The following is a 20578-nucleotide window of genomic DNA, read 5'->3' as shown; positions in this document are numbered from 1 at the left end:
CAGCACTAATGATATTTATTTACAGCAATCTGAGGTATTAAAGAGGAACTTCATCTCTCTATGCACCAAAGCTAAAAGAAAATGTCAGAATTTAGCTGTATCTGGCCCCTTACCAAGAGGGGATGTGATTTATAGCAGATTGCGTTCCCTTCACTGCTGGCTAGAAACCTGGTGTGTAAATAAAAGCATAGCATTTGTGAACAATTGTGATGATTTTTGGGAAAGGCCTGGATTTTTCAAAAGAGATGGTCTACATCTTAACTGGAGGAGATCTTATGTATTATCCCAAAATATGGCAGCAAAACTGCCTGGCTGACTGATTAGAGCCCCATCCAGGCTGCAGTCATATGATCTTAAATCACAGGCCTGTTACTACCCTGAACAATTATTTTGTTAGACTTAAGTGCAGCATTTGAACCCACTGACCATTCTATTTAACTGCACAGGCTAGAAAATGATGCTGGGCTTACAGGCACTGTGCTCGCTTGGTTTAGTTCTTATTTATCAAATCGATTCCAATATGAACAGAAATGTGCTGACAGTACTCCATCATTATACACAGAAGTTCAATATGGTGTCCTGCACGGCTCAGTACTGGAACCTTTACTGTTTTCAATTTACATGCTTCCACTTGGATATATCATTAGGAAACATAATGTTAATTTTCACTCGTATGTAGATAACACCCAGTTATACCTTTCATTTAGATCAAATGAAGTTTCTCCGATGTTGTCTTTAATTAGTTGTGTTAGTGAATTAAAGGAGTGGATGGATGAGATCTACCTATCTTTAAACACCAATAAAACAGCGATGTTAATTGTTGGAGGGAATGACACTGATCACAACAATATTTTGTCATCATTTAACTCAGTTGGAATGACCATTAATTTTACTGAGTCAGCTCAGCCAGCAATCTAGGAGTTATCTTTGACTCCAGCATGTCATTTAAAGCACATATTACAAAGTTGTCCAAATCGTGTTTCTTCCATCTTAAAAATGTTGGGAAATGAAGGGGTTTTCTAAATAAGCAGGATTCTGAGAAATTAATTCATGCATTTATTTCTAGTAGGATTGACTACTGCAATGTGGTGTTCACTGGATGTTCAAACTGTTCTTTATACAGCCTCCAGTTAATCCAAAATGCAGCTGCAAGAATTATTACAAGAACAACAAAATAAGAACACATAACTCCAGTTCTTGAATCCTTACACTAGCTCCTGGTTAAGTTTAGGGCAGATTTTAAAATCCTCCTTTTAACATATAAAGCATTAAATGGCCAAGGTCCGGCTTACTTGTCTGAACTTATCATGACTTACAAACCAGAGAGCGCATTAAGATCTCAAGATGCCGGTCTGCTTATGATTCCAAGGATTAATAAAATAACAGTGGGAGGTCGAGCTTTTAGTTACAGGGCCCCTAAACTGTGGAATGGTCTGCCTGCTACTATAAGAGATGCCTCTTTGGTCTCATCTTCCAAATCCCGGCTGAAGACTCACTACTTCAGTTTAGCATATCCTGACTAGAGCTGCTGATTAACTGTGCGTCTCTGTTGGTAGTCATTAGAATTAAAACATAAGTAATGTGATAGTTATAATTTGTTGCTAACCCTCACCTTTTCTGTTTCTCTTCTCGGGAATCAAATGTGGCACTTGGTGCCACTGCCTGCCTGCCAAGTTGTTTTGCCTGCCTAAGGTAAAGTCATCCCTGATGGAGGATTGCAGTTATCGTGTGGTAGAGGGGTCTTTTCATCGGATTGGCTGGCCCATCACTATTTCAGCTCTGGGTGGCCAAGGAGGCAGCTTGATGGCTGAGGTCTCCAGGACTCTAAACAAATTCAAATCATATTATGTGATATCATCTACTTTTAAATTCTACTCCATACTTCTAAAATTTGTATTTTTATACTGTATTAAGGATTTGTTCTCTTCTATGTATTGTATTGACCCCCTTCTTTTTGACACCCACTGCACGCCCAACCTACCTGGAAAGGGGTCTCTCTTTAAACTGCCTTTCCCAAGGTTTCTTCCATTTTTTCCCTACAAGGGTTTTTTTGAGAGTTTTTCCTTGTCTTCTTAGAGAGTCAAGGCTGGGGGGCTGTCAAGAGGCAGGGCCTGTTAAAGCCCATTCTGGCACTTCTTGTGTGATTTTGAGCTATACAAAAAATAAATTGTATTGTATTGTATTGTATGGATTTGTCTTTTAATAACTTCACAAACCTACAGTACACGTTGTTTTCCTTAAATGATGCTGTCTACTTCTAAACACATTGTTTGGACATGTCCTCAGTAAAGCTTTTTTTGCTTTAGGCTAGTTCAATTAGGTCATATAATTTCTCACCACTTAAAGAGGTTTGTTAGGAATTAGTTTGAAATTAGATGATGACAGTAAATCCACAAAATAACAAAAAAGGTATACAGTAATTCGTGGATGACAACATTCCTTCTATATGGAACAGTCCACTCTTCACAACCCACCTTATGTGAGGCTGAAATTTAAACAAAAAGGTAATAAAATTTAATGAATACATCCCATTTACAGAACTGTTTACAATAACTTCAGTTTGATTAGATTTGGTGGTTCTTAAGTGAATTTAAAATGTGCTGACAGTCAAATAACACATCACAGAACATTCCTTTCAATGAATAACAGGACCACACGGGACAATGTCCTTAGTAACACCACTTATTTCAAGTTCATGCTAAGATTGCCGTATTATGGAAAGTTTTATTATCTTCTATCCACACCGGTGTTCTTCTCAAATTGAATTAAATTCAATTTATTCTTTCAATTATTTACTTTTATTAACACAAATGGCATTATAAAAATAATTACAAATATATTCTAGAAGAAATGCAATACAATACACAATCCTAATGTTGAACCATGAACAGAGAAACATGCAATATATATAAATAATCTGATGGAAAAAAGGAAGGCAGCACTTGTCTTACTAAAGTTTCAACATTCATTGCTGAAATTACTATAGTCAAATGATAATAATGAGAATAATAAGAAAACAAAACAGTAAAGTAACAAAAACAACAGTCATCTAGCAGTCTTCAGTATCTTGTGTTAATAACTGCTTGACACCACAGAGCCAATAACCCTCTGAATCAGTAGTTCACTACAGTATATGTTATTTGCTTCCTTCTGAATTTCCTGGCAAAATCACCTGCCAAAGGCAACCAGAGGGCCATTGCCTCAGATGTTGTGATCTAAGACATCCCAAAGGTAAGAAACGTAAGCAGACCAAGGCAACACCCGCACATCAGGTTTCATTCCTCAGGACAGGTGTGATCACAAAAGCTGTGTGTGTTCTTTGTGGGTCAGGTCATGGAGGAGAAATGCACAGGTGTCCTCTGACAGGTCACTTTGCTCTGTGGCCATTCAGTTTCTCACTGTCCTGTTATTGATGTGGGCATCTGGTCTGCTGTCAGTTTCAGCAGCTGTACGGTAAAAACATGTCTGGTGTCATTCAAAGCATTATGGAATATTCAACAACAAACTTACTAAATATGGTTTTTTGTGTAGCTGTGAATAAAAGTGACCTGATCGGGCACTGCTCCACCTGGACCTTGTGATGTAAAAGTGCATCCTGATGAGTTTTCAGATGTTTGGCAGTTTGCATTGTTTCACCTCTAAAGCTGTGTTGTTGGTTAAAGAATTAAAATAATTTGAAACTTCTTATGAAAATATACAACCCATAGCTCCATTTTTTTCATTACAAAATGAAAAAAATTAAGACACGAAAAGGCCATTCAGCCTAACAAAGCTCTCCAGACCTATCCACTTAATTCTTTCAAAATAACATCAAGTTTAGTTTTAAAACTTCCTAAAGTCTTGCTGTCTACCACACTACTTGTTAACATATTCCAAGTGTCTATGGTTCTATGTGTAAAGAAAAACTAATGTTTATGTGAAATTTACCCTTAACAAGTTTCCAACTGTGTCCCTGTGTTCTTGATGAACTCATTTTAAAATAACAGTCTCGATCCACTGGACTAATTCCCTCCATAATTTTAAACACTTCAGTCATGTCACCTCTTGATTTCTGCTTGCTTACACTAAAAAGTTTCAACTCCTCTAACCTTTCCGCATAGCTCATATTGCTCAGCTTCAGAATCAGCCTAGTTTCTCTTCTCTGAACTTTTCTTAGTGCTGTCTGTATTGTAATATGGAGTCTGTACACAGTACTCCAAGTGAGGCCTTACCAGTGTCTTACAAAGCTTGAGCATAATCTCACTTGACTTGTACTCTACACATCATATTCTATAACTTAACATTGTTTTATCCTTCTTAATGGTCTCTAAACAATGGATGTTGATAGTGACGAGTCCACTATAAGAACATTTACTTGCACACATAAAACCCGGATAAGATGAGCACCCAGTTAAGAAAAAAAAAACTCTGTTTAAATGCAAAGTCATCTTATGGAGTTTGTAACAGACAGTCAGCAGCTCAACCTGACGCCCAGGGACATGGAGGATGGGGGAAGGCAGCTACTGTGAGACAGTGCCTCCCCCAAGATGCTAGGTGGTGACTTCCTTACAGCATAGCAGTACCCCAGATTCCCACAGGGCACCATGGGATATGGAGTTCAGCTTCACAACCCTGCTAGATACCATGGGTGCTGCCAGGAAACGCTTACATAACCCAGAAGTACTATCGGATCATGGAGATGGAAGGACAGAAGCACTTCCAGGTTGGACCATATATTAAGGACTGCTATGAACCCAGCAAGCAAGCAAGCCAGAGTTGGGAGGAGGTGGACGAAGCTTGCTGGGAGGTGTGGAGGAGAAAGAAAGAGAGAGAAGAAGATTATGTAGCGGTTATTGTGATTGCTTATTTACCTGTTTATAGTGGCCGTGGTGCTTGGAGGGCACTATATATGAAGAAAGAAAGAAAGAAAGAAAGAAAGAAAGAACTTCTTAGTGCTTTTACCTGGTGTCCTGATGTCATTAAACTGCGTGAAAAAAAGTTAAACATCATCATAAATACTGTATGCTTAGTCTTTCATGTGCTATAAAGTAAATGACATCCATCCCTGACCTTGGCCCCTGAAGATTCAAAGCATGGACACCAATTGCCGTGTCACACGATCACATTGTTTAAAGTTGTCTTTAGCAAATAGCTAGGTGTCACAGATGTCCAGGGACACTGCCCGGCCGGGACGCCTGGATAGTCCCTGACTTGGACATTGTTACTCCTCGGCCACGAGAGGGCAGCCGCCCGGGGCTATTTGGGGGCCACAAGAATGGAGCTGGGACACTCTTTATGAGAGGACGTGGCCACCGCCAGGGGGCGCCCGGACAGTCGGAGAAGCCTGGATGGCAGCACTTCCGCCACACCAGAAAGTGCTGCCGGAAATAATTCCAAGAAGATCCGGAGTGCTTCTAGGTGCTTTCCTGAGACATCCGCCACACCAGGAAGTGACGTCAAGGGGAGCACCTGGGGCTCATCCAGGTCATGATAAAAGGGGCCGCCTCCTTCTAGGAGTAGACGAGCCAGAGTTGGGAGGAAGGAGACGAAGCTTGTGAGGAGGAGGAAGGAGGTCAAAGAGAAAGAGAAAGAGAGAAAGAGAGAGAAGAAGAAGAAGAAAAGAAACAGGAAGAAAGGAAGAGAGTTGGTGAGAGAAGGCATTGTGGTGCTCAAAATAAAAATAATTGAGAGTGTTTTGGACATCCTGGTGTCGGTCTGTCTGTGTTTGGGGGTACTTTTTCCACATAGGATAAAACTAAAACATTCATTTCTGCCTGGTTGTGAAATTGAGCCCTACAAAGGACCTGCTGGGATAATAATAACACGGTTACTTTTACTTCAGTAGAATAAGTATTGCATTTGGTTACTCGTTACTTTAAAAAGTTATTGGACTATGTAACACACGTTACTATTAATGCGTGACCCTCAACGCTCCTCCCGAGATTGTGCTGCTGAGCATATTTAGCATTATATATTCTGTTCAGCAACATAAATTTAGTGATTTCTGAAGTATTGAGATTAATTATTAAAATCGGAATAATGCAAGCATGTGCCTCAGGCAATTTATCTTTGTGGATGCTTCGACCATTTTCTCCATGTGGCTACTGAAAGTGGAAAGGTGTTGACAGACATGCACAGACTACAAAATCCTTAACTGTAAATCTGTGCATATTAACCTGGCTCTTCAGTGACTAATAACCAAGTTTCTTTAACTGAATAAAGGTTTATATGGCATTTTAGAAACTGAGTTTCTGAGAATAACTGGAAGTAATAAAACACATGCAAATGCACTGCATGACTCCTAGGTTCTTCTTATAAGGGATACTTTCAAGATTCTGACCTCCTAATCAGATCTAACATTTCTACTTCCTACATATAAAACCTTAAATTTACTTACATTTCTTCATGTTTTGCCTTTTTCCTTGGCCCTAACTACATCACATACTACTTAGCTCTTGTTTTTGATATATTTGGCTGTTGTCCTTTTCTGTCACAGTATGTCTTTGTATTTTCTGCCATCTGGCTAATAATATTAAATCTTCCTAGTAGTAACATCATTAGTTGTTCTGCCAATGGGGTATACACTACAATTTCAACACTGGTTGATGATAGCAGATATGGTATGCTAATAGTGAGTCAATGGTAGTGGACTTACCCACATGGCCATATATCTGTGTTAGTTACGACATGGCTGTGTTGAGCCAGTTCAGTCTTATTTTAAACTATGTCCATTTTTAACATCAAGATGCAGCTTTGAATAACAACTGCATTTTTTCTATTTCAAAGAATACGTGTTATCCACATTTGCTTTATTCACTTTTGAAACAGATTTTTATTTAGACATTAATAAGTGGCCACCTTTAAATAAATCCCTGTGATTTTATATAACATAACACTCTGAATTACACTTAAATATTACTAAAAGTTATTGTCTGCTTTTTAATTTTTTCATTTTTATTACTATTTAATTTAATATTGTTTCTTTGTATCAGTATACTGCTGCTGGATTATGTGAATTTACCCTTGGGATTAATAAAGTATCTATCTATCTATCTATCTATCTATCTATCTATCTATCTATCTATCTATCTAATCCAGTTCTGGATCATGGGGCAAGAAGCACAAGACAGAAATCAGCCATGGATAGTATCTCAGGCCATCTCAGAGCCAATTTAGAGCCTACAACAATCTAATCTGCACATCTGTGGGAATGTGGGAGAACAATGGCATAATGAAGCAAACTCCACTGGACAACTCGACATCCAGTACAAGGCCAGGACACTGGAACCACAAGGCAGCAGCTCTTGAATTTAAATTTTGGGATACTTGTTAGATCTGCATTAATTTGCACTCTGTAAAGATTATGTCTCTCGGATGCCTGGGTGCAGCTGGGAATTCTCTAGAAGGTAGTGGAAGACATTGTTGAGGAAAGCATAACCAGGTGAGCCCAGCTACTACTGAAAGTGATGATTAAAATTAATTATTGGTATTTTGTATAACCCTATATATATATATATATATATATATATATATATATATATATATATATATATATATATATATATATGGTATATACCCTATACCAGGGGTCTCCAAAATGTCACTCGCGAGCTGCCGGTAGCTTGCAACCCCTTTCCATGTAGCTTGCTAAAGGGATAATGAATCTTACATAAATTTGAAAACTTGATTAGTCAAATTAGGGGTGGGCGATCTTTCCAAAAAATCATATCATGATCCTTTTAACACAAAATCACGATCCACAATCTGAACTGCAATCTGTCTTTTCAATGTGGCATACACTTAAGAGAATATCCGGATTCAAACTCATCAAGACCTAAGTAATACTTTATTTTAAATATCAGACAAAGTTGAATTCAATTGTTCTCTCATTTGCTAGATAAGCGTAATTAAGGAACATGCCCTGAAGCTGGCGAATAAGTGAGGAGGGCACCTCCCCTCAGCCCACTGCATTTCTCTTGAATTCGCGCAAATAAATTAGTACCGCAAGCGAACTCTGATACATATCGAAATGAAAGACGTAAAATCAACCAGATCATTCAAGCAAATTATAGAATAAAACCCGATCTAAATCTGTTAAGTAATTCTCTCGTGAAAAGTGGACAGACCTACAGGCAGACAAACATTGGATTTTATATATTAGCTAACCTTCAAAATAATGTGCAGTTAAAGTCTCAGCAGCATTCTCAGCATTTCTGGAGCTTAGTAGAGCCAGATAACTACAAGAATCTTCACCAAGCAGCTCTGAAAATGTCTGTTTCGTTTGAGTCAACATACTTCTGTGCATCTGCCTTATTTGACATGAATGTCATGAAATCAAAGTTCAGAACAAGACTGACAGATGAACATTTAAATGACTCCATTAGAGTGACCCTAAGTGGCTACACTCCACCATACACCTGCCTCTCTTGTTGACTCCATGCAGTGCCAGTCACCTGACTAACTAAAAATCACATCACACATGTAACTGGACATGTGAATACTCTTATAAAGTGAAACAGTGACATGGAACAAAATGACAAGTGAATAAGTCATATCTGTGTATTTGTATTTGTAACTGCATCGTTTTGATTTGACAGCGTTCATGTTTTAATTCAATAGTGTGAGATACACTAGAAAATGCAAACTGACATACAAAATGCACTTGCAGGTGAACTAAATATTTTTTGTGATGTTTTAATGCAAAATGTGAGTTGTGGACACAAACATATTGTAAATGTTCAGGCAGAAGAAGCTTATTCAGTTTGTTTGGGTTGAAATAAGCTATGAGAATAAACGTCAGAAAACATGAGTAGCTCTTGTCCATTTTCATTTTGTAAAAGTAGCTCTCTGGGGAAAAAAGGCTGGAGACCTCTGTACTATACCAAACACATTTCTCAGGTACTTTGTAAGTACAGATATTTAGTTCATGTTCTTTTTATGAATGGAGCACAGGTAGTTTAAATTATTGCTCACAGTGGGACAAATGTGACACTTCAACCTGCAACTTTAAGGTATAGAGTCCAGGACCTTAGCCACATTGCTACACTACCTCTGAAAAGAAAAATCCAAATTGTTAGAATATAGGAATAGCTGAGCAAGAAAACTAATTAAGTAAGCATCTCTTTTTTATGCATTTATTGGCCACTAGTAAAGAGTATGGGGGTAACTAAAACGGCAACCCACCCAATTTAGATATTGTGGCTTTGGTACAACTCACTGCAGAGCTTTCAGAGTTGCCTAAAACTTAAGTGGCATTTTCTATCTACAAATATCCTGAGCAGTTTATGACTGCCCTCTGCTGGCATATTTCTTATTTGCAGACTCTTAACAGCACTGAAGAGAAGGGCTGCTAACTGATGAGCTGTGTGGTTTATTTACTCACACTTCCCTCTGTCCAGAACACTTCATTTTTGTTTTGATTTTCAGAGAAGGGATTGATGACAATATTGAGCTGCAAGGCTGTGCTAAATGGCCAACCAAAGGGTTAATGGGCAATCTTTATCTGAGTTTTTTTTCCATTCTGTTTTGCAAGGAATATTCTGAAAATATTTGGCATGAAAATGAGCTACATGAACCTTAACTGTCCCATGCCACTGAACCCCAACAGCGACAGACCTTCCTACTGACTGTGGGAAATGGGCAGAGATCAGAAGGGTGATCATGCAAGCCAGAAATGGAAAAGCAGCCAGTCCCAATAAGATTCCAGGGGAAGCTCTAAAGGTGGGCCTGCATAAAACAGTGGACTTGCTTCACTAGCTGTTTAGTAAACTCTGGAAGGAGGAAAACATCCTTTTGGAATGGAGGGGTTAGGGTTAGTCATAGTCATCACAAGGGTAAGGGTTAGTCATAGTCATAGTCATCACAATGTCTATGTTTCAAGGACTGAGAGAAGGTGTTTGACAGTCTACATGGATCCCATTGAAATTGTCATCTCAGATCAGAAATTCATATAATGGAGTGACATGGAGGATGCCAGACGGAGAGGTTTGAGGTTAGGATGGGAATGATACAGCATTGCATTCCATCATCATTTTTGTTTTTGTTTATTACTGACTGGATCATGATCTAGTGGACATTGTGGACTCAACTTGATGATCTGGACTATACAGATTATATCACCTAACCATTGGCAGAGGCAGCAGAAGGCCACAGATATACAGGATGGTCCAGATCTAATTATGCAGATCCATATCGTCTGGATGACTTTAATTTATGCGGGGACTATCCCAGTTCAGAGTGAAGACAGTCCTTCATGTTATCAGTTCACTCACTTCTCGATGGTCCAGATTTTTAGGGTGATTTTCTATATAATAAACTTAATAAGTTATAGCATAATGAAAATTGCATAATTAGATCTGGACCACCCTATATTGTCTCCGCCCAGGCAGGGCTTAACATCCAGGCAAAAAAATCAAGCAGCTGTGAGAAGCCAATCTGGCTTAAGGTAGAACCCATGGAAGAAGTGGACTCCTTCATTTACCTGGGCAGTGAAACATCTAGCTTAATTTACTCAACACAAAAATCAAGTCCATATGGAGCAGAGACATGAAGAATAGTAAAGATTACCCAGACCTTCATAAATTACTGCCTATGCCATATGCTGTGGATTCACTGGCTGAAGGCAATTAGCAATGTGGAGCTATGGCAGGTAGAACCCCATACATTAGGAGATGCTAAGGAAGTGGGAGTGGCTTGGTCACACCCTGAGAAAGCCAGACACCAGCGTTAAGAGACAGGCCTTAACTTGGAACCCACAAGGGAAGCATAAGCGAGGATGACTGAAAAACATTTGACGCAAAGATGTTGATGCAAACTCAAACAATTTGGCTTGGGATAGGGGCAATTAACAGGCAACAGCACAAGACAGGAGCTGCAGGTGAAGAGCTATCAATGACCTATGCTTTAGAGGGGTCGAAGGGTCTAAGTAACTAAGTAAGTACACAAACCTGTGAGAGAGATGCCATCAAAAGGAGTGGAGTTATCCTGAGAAATCAGCCATCAAAGGAGCTTTTGCATAAGGATGCATGCGTATTTGTGTTTGTGTGCAAGAGTGACAGAGAGAAAAAGAGATGACTGAGCACTTGAAGGAGCAGAACCTAAGAAACCCACACTTTTGCTTAAATCCATGGGCCTGAGTATGTCTCTGCTACAAAGGCAAATGATGCAGCCTCTGACCTCCAGTTAGCAGTGTCAAGTGGAGTGTGTGGTATGAATGTGAAAGCAATGGGTGCACCAGAGAAAAGATCATTGGAGCTGCAAGGAGGGAGCTCTGGAAGATCATAGCCATGAAGGGTGGCCAAAGGTGAAAGGATCGATGGAGAGACATTGTGTTTCACAACATATTAGGCTACCAGCAGCAGTGATGGAAACTGTAAGCTAAACAATGCCATAAAAAATCACACAAAATGAAAATCTACCAACATATTGTCACACGGTACAGTCACTAAAGGAAAGTGTTAAAAGAGATCTCAACATCAATATTGAAGGATTAACATCAAAGGCAGAAACACAAATGGATGTTCATTAATTTCTGATGTTTGTTTAATAGGCAAAGCTCCAGATTATACTGCACATATGTAATAGACACAATTCAAGATAATGATGACGACGACTCCAAAAGAGAGATGTGAAGATTTCTGCACACTTTAAATTGCATCATAAAAAATCAGTGAACCACCTAGACATTTCTAAGCTTGAAGTCCAAGAGGAGAACTAAAAAGTCCAGGCTGGACACAAACGAACGTATGCCATAAACACAAAGAGTCGAAAAGCCTGCATGCTCCGAAAATAATTTTTTTCAGATCATTTTTCTAGAAAATAAATTGTATTAAACATATTATGGTAAAATAGGAAGAATGTGATTATGAAAGCAAAACTGAGTTTTCAGTAAATGTTTTACCAATATGTCAAATCGATGAGGTGAGTTTATTACTTTACCTTGAAGTTGATCTTGAACTTTATTTCAAGGCAGCATCGTTGTTTGGAATTTCTCCTTGCGTTACATCCATACACATATACCAAAAATAAATATAATTAACAGCAAAATGTACAGCAGTTGTGAATAATAAAATATACTGCATATTCAGAATTGCACTCATGTCCAATCATATATAAAGTAAGTCTTATAAATTAAACATAATTTATTTTGGACAAAGGAGTTTAAAGACCATTTTCATCAGCGTGACTGCAATAGGAAAGAAACTGTTTGTATATCAAGTATGTTTCGGTTTTAGTGACCAGTAACATATCTGTGAGGGCAACTGCTGAAAGAGATGGCTGCCCAAGTGTATGTGGTCTTTATATATCATGCACATTTCCTCAACCGTGATGGATACAGTTCCTCAACAGAGTCGTCTCAGGCCAATCACAAGCAACAGTAAATATTTTACTGAGCAGATGCACTGCCATACCAGACTGTTATGGAGAAAGTGACAAGGCTTCCTGTAAAGCTGCACCAGCACTGACTGGGACAGGTTAAACCTTTCAAAGTGGAGGAGAAAAAGCATTCACTGCTGAGCTTCTCTGATAAGCTATTTTGATATCAAAATGGGAATGGGGAATGGGCACAGGTGGGAAATGCCTCACCTTCCCAGAATGCAAAGAGGCCACTGCTTTCAAGTAATGAACCTTAGAATATGGTCTTGACTCTCAGATTATATTTAATCAGACATTTTCCAAAGCTGTCTCTGAATAGTGAAATGAATGGAAGGATAGGGAACACCATTAATTTTTGCCTCAATTATTTTCTTGGGTATGGCCTACTTTGTACTTGTTGTCTGCTCTGTGTCTTTCTGGTTATGGCTGTCACTGTGGCGAATGAGGCAGACTTTGTGCCAACACACCAGCAGCTTCTCTTCTGACTCCTCCTGAAGTAGACTTTGGACACAAGTATTTGATAAACCCTTGTTAGCAGAATTATTTGCTTTCACACCACCAGACGTTGTTCTCTAGTTCTATCCTATTCTCTTCTGTGTATGCTGAAATTCATAAATGAGTATTGAACTTTCTGGTGGAGACATGATGCATCAGAACAGTGCTGAAGCCCACAGCTGCTCATGTCTTACATGATGGCAATGGCATGGAGGGGTGAGCAATGACTATGTTTTATTTAGATTGTGCCATTTGGTTAAGGTTTTTGCTTGTTTTTCGAACTTCATTCTACACTTTCAAAAATGTCTTGAAAATAAACACTTCCGTCTGAGAACTACCAAGGGTGATCAAATCGATCCTGGATGGCTGCAGTGGCTACGGGCTTTCATTCTAACTGTTCTCTTAATTAGTGACCAGCTTCGGTTGCTAATTAACTTATTTTGCCTTATTTGTAATTGACTTGCTAGTTAAGATACAGACCCCTTAACTGCTTCTCCTTTCCTTACTTAGCATCAAGCAATAATGAGACACACGACCAACTAACCTGTGTCCATCATACAACATCTAAAAATAAAGAAAAGTAAAGGTCTCCATCACACATTTTGATGGTTCTCTTCGAAAAAAGAAAATCAACTGTTTTGAAAATGTCTGCTGTGGCCAGATGGGAGCACCAGCAAGCCATGGAGGCAAATAACAGGTTTAATTAACAACAAGAATTGTATTCTAATTAAGAAACTGGTTAGAGAGAAATGGAGTTGGAGTTAGCTGGTTATATGTTGGTTCACTTCACATCTCATTTTGGTTTGGTTATCATTTAAGGAAAAAAATCAATTCAGAGGACAGAGTCTTTAAAGACATGGCAATTAAAATGAAGGAACAACAAGTCAATTAACAGCAGAAACTGATTCCTGTTGAAGTAAGTGGCAGAAAGGAAAACCAGCAGGCACAGCAGCCCTGCAGGATCAGAGTTGACATTTTGTTTTGGCAATAGGTATTGTAATTTTGCGCAGTTTACGTCGCCATCTCCATATAATTCTATGTCATGATGTAACAGGTCATCACTGCTTATGACGTCATCAGGCATGCCTGATTGGGCCAATTATAACAAATTTACTTTTGACAATTTTGATTACAGTTTCTTGACACAAGTTCTGCCTTGACTTTGCTTTTTGATTTGCTCTTTGGTTTTAACAGTTGTTTCGTTTGACTTACGGTTTTGACTCTTGCCTTCCCTTTTAAATCTGTTCCTCCTCCAAATCCTCACTCTCTATTTTGAACTGACTTTCCATTTTGTAGTCAGTACATGATGTATGTGGCATTGGACATACTACGTGTAAAGGAACAGATTGTTGTCAGTCAGATAGTGTTACTAATTTTCCGTGTGATTAGTATATTTTTCCAATTATTGAGGGTGAGTGTTTTTGAAGTTATTCTCACCTGTGAACAGTGTGGTAATGTTTTATAACCCTCAGTGATTGTCTAGGACACAGGTTCTTAAACTATGGGTTGCTGCCTTTGGATCACATAGGGTCACGACTCACCATTGTATTTAATGAGAATGGGACACATATGGTTTGGGAAGTGGCTTGTGATGGGTTGGCCCAAGTTGTTCAAGTAATTGACATTGCTCCGCATTGACTGTGGGCAGCAGTTCTCTAAGAGTGACCCCCCTCCAATTTGATGGCAGTCATAACTGGGTTTCAAAGACACTAAGAAGGGCAAGATTGAGTCGTGAGAAAAAAAAAAAAGCTTAAGAAACTGGTCTGCAGCTAAGCAGAATTGTATTACTGTTACTTTATTCTTCACTGCATCACCATTTTGTTTCCAAATGGGTACAATCATTTTGGGATTACATTGCTATGACACAATACCCCATTGCTGGAGACGCAGTTCTCAGAAGTCACACATTTTGCCATCACTGGCATGAAACTTTAAAAGCCGGTATCACTTGTCTTACGGTATCCAAAATACTCTTTGTAAAAAATGAATCTTTTTTGTCTAATCTTTTTTTGTTTTTTTGACTTCATCTCAATTTATGTGAATATCCTGGTTTTCAACTCTTGTCCACCCCCCCGACTACAACTGTCAGTTTCACTTCCTAACTAATTTTCTTGATTCTTGATCTCCCCATTTGAACTTTGTTAGCTGATACTTCCTTCTCCCATCTCCTGATTCTCTTATTACTTCAGTCATTACAGTCTTTGTCTGTTATTCTCGTCAGTTTATCCTCCTACTTGCACAAATGCACTTTCTTTTGCCCCCATCTATTACTTTAGCAGTTTTCCTGGGTTTTAAACTATATTGACTTGTACTTATTTATGCACTTGTCTTACTTTAATCTGGGCATTTGTTTATATTCTGTATTCATCTGCAGGCAGCCTTTTGACTAAAGCATTAGAATTAAACAAATAGGCAGACAGTCAAGGTGACACTCAGAGGGGTAGATGAAGAGAGAATAATAACCTTTCCACATCTAAAACAATGTCAAGACATCTAAATACACAAAAAAGGAAGTGTTTTTTTAGGAAGTGACACACAAAAAGAAAATTACAAAGTAGTATAAAACCAAGAATAATGAAGAAGCCATATCCCCAGTGGGACGTTCCTTGCAAGCTTAAAGCCCCAAGTGACTGGTACAATTGTTTCTCTGCATGCCCACCTCTCAACCCACCCACCAAGATGCTCTGTTCTCAACTCATATGTTCAGTGGAAGCTTTTCCTTCTACTTTAAAGCTGCACAATGAAATCAGCATAGTAGAGTTCTCTGTGGGATTGCTTTAAAAAGGTGCCCATACAGTCAAACCCGCAGCACTATAACAATGTCTTCCAATACACAGTGTCGGATATCCTGGACAATTAAAATTTGCACCTTTATGGTTGTTTGAATTTTAGGTCTCTTGTCATTTTGTGTTTACCTTGAATGGCAGCTAAGCTTACCCTTTGACAGTGGCACACAATGAGCGATGACTCTGAAAGTTAAAATGCCTGGCTATTCTTTGCTAAAACGTAAATGGCAATTGAGGATAAGTTCCATCTGTCTGGTTTTCCTTTTGTCATATAATGTGCTTGCAATCAGCATTTTTAGGAGCTTTTTAATGTTGGCAGTGCTCTTTTTAGACCCTTCTGTCAATTCACAGTTTCTCACCAATCTAAATACAGCTATTGACATGACACCAACATACTATATCTCCTCATTGACTGCTGTGTTGGCACACACTGCTTAAAACATTGAGGTGTACCTTAAATAATGATTGAGGCAGGATTTGAGAAATAAGAAAACATTTTATAGACTCAAATCAATTTAGTCCTGTGTTTTATTCTTCAACCTTCTGTACTACATGCAGCACTAAAACGACACAAGCATGGTGAAGAATTTAGCCGAAACTAACATAATGATGTAGATTTTTATAGTAAGGCACATAACAAAAAGGTTCACAGGTACAAGCGAATTCTGCAATGCAGCACTGGAAATCCTAAAATGTGGAAAAGTTATTGGCAGCAGAGAGTTTGTTTAAAAATGTCTTTTGGTGACTGTTGACTATACACTATTTGCCCTTATAAAGCTAACAAGTTCAAACTAATTTTTCATATTATGTACCACTATATCTTGCCATTTTGAAGACATTTCAGTAGACATGGCTGAGAAGTTGTTACCAACAGTAAGTGCCAGCTCCTGAGGTGCATCAGTTACAATTCTGGGAATTATGAAAAGGTCATTTACAGTGTTGCGCTCAAAGCCACAATGGCAACAAAATAACCACACAAAAAAAACACATTCAGGACACAAATAATAAATGTATACTTAGCTTGTATCTTTCAGCATATAAATCCATGAACAAGTTCTGCTGAGAGACCCAAGATAAAAGTTGGCAGAGATTAAAGCAGCAGTGGTCTTGTCTTCTTAAGATGTTGTAAGAGTGAGCAGAAGTTTGGAGTGGATACACAAGGCCTTCAGTTCAAAAGTCCCAGGGCTGAGCAGGTCAGCCTCTGTGGTACTCCAGAGTGTCCAGGGTCCAGGAGCCGTGGGGTCTCAACATGCCAGGGTGTGGTAAGAATTTTTATAACTTTAGGATAATATTGTTTAGATACAATAAATCAGTCAATATCTACCAGAAGAATTTTGCCCTTCCTTTTCTAGAAGTAAAACAAAACACTCACTTTCTCCTGTCAGAGCCCAAACAATGCTTTCATACTGATTTATATTGTACACCAATGTACACAAAGTCTTAATAATATTTGCAACTGTTGTCACATGAACATCAAACTGCTTGAAGATGGTCTTATAGCCTTTGCCTTTAACAAGCTTGTCCATAATTTTCTTCCTGATCCCCTCAGACGACACTCTCCTTTGCTTTCTCTGTTCCATGTCAGTACGAGACACACAATGATACCAAACATCAGAGTGACTGTTTTTCTCCATTTAAATAGGCTGAATGTCTGATTGTGTGATCGGAGACATGTGTGATACTAATTAAAGAAAATGTCTAGTTTGAAAAATTCAATTATTTATGATTTTTCTAAGGGTATCAACAAATGTGTCAAGGCCATTTCAAAATATCTTTGTAGAATAAGCAATACTTTATCTCTTTTCAGCTTTTCAACACAAATGACATATCAAAGGCTTGCTGGTATACATGGGATGATTGCTGTCCATTTAATTGCTTGTCATAGGACATACAGCACTTTATCAATGAGTGGTAAGGGTGCCAACAATGTCTGTACAGTTGTGGTGAGATCTGCAATCTCAGCCTTTTTTTCTGTTTTTCCATTATGTCAAGGTATATAAAACACATGACCACACTAATTTTCACAATTTTGAAAAAGTATGGGTGCCTTTGTTATGTTGAGGTTGATTCTCTACTAATGGTGTTAAGTTATTTTTTTTGTATAGATATTTTTTACAACATTTACATGAACATTGTTTACATTTTTTTTCATAAATATATTCAAATATACAAAAATGTGTTTCGTATTTGAGACATTTTCCTGCTTGAGGCAGCCTTTTTTCAATAATTCCGAGCTAGTTCTTAAGTGATATATTGTTGTCTCATTTTATGTGATGTTTAGATGATTAATCCTCAGTTTTGCCCATAATGGTGACAATTCAGCAGTTTGGGCCTTGTAAAGATGACTCTGTGGTGCAGTACTCTTCCTCTTCTGGTCAAGTTCTGCTTGCATCTTGGCACAGCCAATTTAACTTAGAAGTCTGGGGGATGCCAAATCAATTTTAATGCTATGCTCAAGCTCACCAACTTCTTCCACATTTACCTGAAGAATTTGAGATGTATAAAAATGTATGTGCTTGCTTTTCATGAGGAGAGGAGATGGCGCACATGTGTTGCTTTGTGCATTTGGAAATTAATTAAACAACAATAAAAATAGTTCTTTTACTTTCATGCTGTTTTTTAACTTGGAGATCCTCACTCTAAACACAGTGATCACATATATGAATCACTGCCAATTTGCAGGGTTCCTTGACTTCACCGAAACCAGGCCATTTTTTTAAGTATTCGGTGAATGAAGTCTGTTGCAAACGCTTGTTGCTAAACTGGAGCCCAGCTAAAGTCCTCTTGCAGCACCTAAATATAAAATGGAAATCTTATGCTAAATATTTGTTATACTTTAATAAAACTTTGCATATCAGGCAGTTACTATCTTTTTTTTGATACTGTAGCGACTGACGTAATAAAGTGTCACAAAAGTTTTACTTGAACAATCACTGACTTCGTAATCCCAAACACAACTTTCTAGCACCCTCTTCAACCCCTCATCCCCCAGGTCTTGACACTGCATCAATCATAACCCCGCTATCAGTCTTCCGTGCTGTACTCCGCCCTCCCTCAATCAGACCGAACAGTCACTTAAAACAAAAAAGGCTTCAACCTGGCTAGGACGCTACAATACTTTCAAATTTTACTGCTTTCATATTCTTTGCCTTTCTCTGCATGTGTATCGCGCCATCGTTTGTTTGAGCCTTTTGATTTCCACTGCTTTCATAATCTCTTATCTGCCTTTTTTTCTCTCCAATGCTTTTGGGTCTCTTTTCTCCGCACTGCTCTTTCTTCTTTGCTTAATCGTCGACGTTTCATCTAGAACATTTTGTCCTTATACCCTTTATATGTGCTGAGAGCACAGGATCTGTGTGTGCTACGTGCCTTTACACGACTGAGTGTTTTTCTGGCCGTGCTCTTATTTGATATTGTTTGCGTCTCACAGGTCTTTTTTTTAAGTGTCTTCCGAGAACTTCCGAGAAGATCACGTATCGTCACCCTGCTTTTCCTTTCCACAATTTTTTTTTATAATAGAGAGATGTGACTATGTGTCAGAGTAGAGAGTAGTAATAAAATACTGTAATTATTATACTGTATATTTTACTGCATATAGGCATGTTTTGTTTCAAAGACACCAATTGCATTTTACCAAAGGCATCTTGTCTTTTTTTAAAACTATGAAAATTAGGGTGGGTGGATGGCATTTAAGCCTTTATAATTCCTATTAAACATCACAGGTAATTCTAATCATTCTGCAAACTTTGGCAGTCAGTTTGACCCAGGTACCACAATGGGCCAGGCAAAACCCAACTAAATTTTAAGAAAGGCATCAATTTTGTCACAGCACTGTGTAAAGGTGGGTGGTCCAATGCAATGTCACTTTTTACAATGCTACTTGGACATCACAGTAAAACCAGTTCATTAGATATGGTGCTATATATATCAAATTTCCTAGTCAATTTGAATAAGGTAAACTCAATGGGCTAGGCAAACCTGAACTACAACTAAAAAAGGCATCTATATTTTCTAAAAACTTCTAAAAAAAAGGGGGAATTACGGTGGCCGAATGCCTTTTAACTCTTTACAGTGGATATTAAATATCACAGCAAATCCTACTCACTAGATATTGGAGCGTAAGAAAACTGCCTGTCAATTTGATAAATGACCCAGATTGTACTGGGCAAAACTCAATTGCAGGTTAACAAAGGCATCTGTCTTATCACAAAACCATTAAATTTGGGAGGCCCAACTCCATATAATCCAGTCTATTTGACCCAAACGTAGGTTGATGTGGTATGGACATGTGATGAGGAGAAACAAAGAATATGAGGGCAAAAGAGTGATGGGAATTGAAGTACTGAGGAAGAGAAAGTGAGGGCAGCTAAAGTGGAGGTGAATGGATAAAGTAAAAGATCTGAAGGAAAAGGGTCTGTCTGACCCTGACTGAGGAGCAACAGGACTGATCTGTCTGGAGAAGGTTAATGAAGCACATCAACCCCACATACAGTAGAAGTGGGAAAAGAAAAAGAAGACTTATATGACTCTGGACAAAGCTCAAATCCAACATAACAAAGGCATCTGTAATTTCTCAAAGATAAAAATTAGGGTGGCGGAACACCATTTAACCAATGAAACACCACAGTTAATTCTAATCATTTTGTAAATTTTGCTAGTCAGTTTGACCCAGCTACCCACATTGAACTAAAATGTAAATTACACCTCTGTCTTGTCACAATACTTTGAAAATTAGAATGACCTAATGCCATTTAATCCTACATAGTGCCCCTTAAAAGTCATCATAAATCTAATTCATTAGATTTGGGAGTATGCCAACTATGCCAAGGTACCTGCGTTGGGCAGGACAAAATTCAACTGCAGCATAAAAAAGGTATCTGTCTTTTCTCAAAACTGAGAAAACCAGGGTGGACAAGCGCTATTTAACCCTTTATAGTACCCAA

Source organism: Polypterus senegalus, chromosome 1, assembly GCF_016835505.1.
Source record: "Polypterus senegalus isolate Bchr_013 chromosome 1, ASM1683550v1, whole genome shotgun sequence".
NCBI classification, from domain to species: domain Eukaryota; kingdom Metazoa; phylum Chordata; class Cladistia; order Polypteriformes; family Polypteridae; genus Polypterus; species Polypterus senegalus.
The sequence above is the reverse complement of the archived record's forward strand: the minus strand, read 5'-3'. Positions refer to the sequence as shown.